Source organism: Equus asinus, chromosome 10, assembly GCF_041296235.1.
Source record: "Equus asinus isolate D_3611 breed Donkey chromosome 10, EquAss-T2T_v2, whole genome shotgun sequence".
In the NCBI taxonomy this organism is placed as follows: Eukaryota; Metazoa; Chordata; class Mammalia; order Perissodactyla; family Equidae; genus Equus; species Equus asinus.
In genome coordinates this window covers 21,705,404-21,707,855 of record NC_091799.1, presented here as the reverse complement: position 1 = coordinate 21,707,855, position 2,452 = coordinate 21,705,404, and positions in this window count along the sequence as shown.

Genomic DNA, 2,452 nt, shown 5'->3' with positions numbered 1-2,452 from the left:
GGCACCACTTGGCACGTCATGCCGAGCTAGGGTCCCACATATAAAGTAGAGGAAAATGGGCAGGGATGTTAGCTCAGGGCCAATCTTCCTCAGCAAAAAGAGGAGGATTGGCTGTAGATGTTAGCTCAGGGCTAATCTTCCTCAAAAAAAAAAAAAAAAAGGTTAAAAAAAACCCATAGTATCATGATGCTGGTTTAATTTGCATTTTTAATAATCAGCTAGGTTGAACATTTTCCATGTTCATTAGTCATTTGTATCATTTCTATTTTCATTGATTTCCTTTGCCTTTTTTCTAACATAAAAAATAATTTCATTGCTTTTTCTAACTATTAAGGTGGTATATCCTCACTGCAGAAAATTTAGAGAATAATAAATACAAAGAAGAAATAAAATTTAGTCAGATACCCACGGTTAACCGTATCACGGATTTTTTTCCAGATACAGAGGGCTACAAACAGATCACATATTTAGAAAACCAAAATGGGATCATGCTCCATATAGCTTTATATACTGCTTTAAAATGTATTATAGCGGAGGAATTTTCCTATATTGTTAGGTATTGTTTTAAAAAGTGATTTTAATATGTGCAAAAGTGTCCCTATACCTTTATTTACTTCTAATCGCCCTAACTTTGACATTTAGGTCCTTCCAATTTCTTGTTTTCACAAATAACAGAGTAATAAACATCTTTATCCTCAAGTTTTTTTCTATTTTTTTTTTTTTTGTTATTATCTGTAGCATAAATTCCTGGAGGCAAAACTTCTAGATAAAAAGACAGAATCTTTTTTTTAAGGTTTTCCATACCTATTTTCAGACTCTGTCCCAATGGACACTGCCATTATCATATTAAACAGTGCACGTTTCTTGACACTCTTGCCAAACTGGGTATCACAATGTTAGGTGAAATAAGTCATCTTATTGTTATTTTCAGTTTTGTTTCTTTGATTACAAATGAGCCTGAGAAATGCACTGATCATGTGCCTTATTTTTCCAATCCAACTGGCAGTGATGGGGGGTGGAGAAAGTGCCTTCTCTGTGCTCTGTGTCTTCCTCTACCACTGGTCATAGAGCTAGGCACAATGTTTTTAAACCATATTTGCTGTGTATTTAGAATTTAAAATAACTTTAGTAATATTAATAGCTTCAGTTAAAAACCTGCTAGTCTTTTCTGCCTCCAGCTTTGCCCCTCGGTGGGTCACTCTCCAAGATCTCCAGAGTGATCTTTCAAAAACACACATCTGATTGTGTCACCGCTCTGCCTAAAACCTTCAATGGCTCACTATCATCTTTAGGATAAAGTCCAAGCTCCTTGGCCTGACATTTGAGGCCCTTCATGGTTTTGCCTCAACCTTCCTTTCCAGGCTCATCTCCTAAGGATTCCCCAGACCTCACCTTCCTGACCCTACAGCCAATCTCTTAGCCACACCAGACTGTTACTTGCTGTTTCCCATTCAAATGTAGGGCCTTTACCCACACTATGCCCCTTGCATGGAATCCCTTCTCCCTTCTTCACCTGGCAAAGGCTGCCTGAGCCTTTGAGAGCCCGCTTAACGTCCTCTTTCCTGATTCTCCAAAGACAGCTTTGATCCCATTGCTGTACCCCCATAACACGACCTTCACACTTCGTCATCGCTGTTTGTGTGAGTTCCTAGCTCCTCCACTGCACTCTGCATCCTTAGCGGTGGGAACTTAGCACTCACATCTACTACCCCGGTGCCCAGACTGGTGCAGGCAGAGAGTAAGGGCTTCACACGTGCTCGTTGTTGGAGAACTGTGTCTCTCGGGTAATTTAATATTTGATCATAGAGCGCACGCTCTTATGTAAAAGCTGTCGTCAAAGATGTATAAATTAAAACACAAAACTTCTCATCAAAATGTCTCCCAGCAACAGCTGGGTCAGAGCAGTTGGCTAGCTGCTAAGGTGTTTAATAAAACCCCAGTTAATTAATAAGAAAGAGATTCCTTTGTGGTTTGCTCCGCAGTGGAGGACAGCAAGAAGCTCGTGCTAGAGACAGATCCCGGCTTTGCTCAGGTTTCCTCCAGAACTTTTGGGGTTAAGGAGAGACAGTGCTGTTTCTGACCCAGACCTGAAGGCTCCTGAAGGGCTCCCCTGACCGCCCTGAGCCTGGCATGCCCAGCCCTCCACACACTCCTGTAGGGACTCCGGGAGAGGACATTCCTTGGTACAATCTCTTGGGAGAGCAATTTGACAGTGTGACAACATCTCACCACTTTGACCTCACGTAGCATCTCTAGGAACCCACACTACAGAAATATCAGCTCAGGTGTGTAAGGATATGTGTACGAGGATGAATTGTTACTGCATCATTTGCGGAAAAAGTAAGCCAATTATGCTTTATCCAGCTGAAGAAACCAAGCGAATGTTGAAACGAATAAGGTAGATCTGTATGTTATGCGATAACAGTGAAGTCCTATATAGGATTCCATTTTG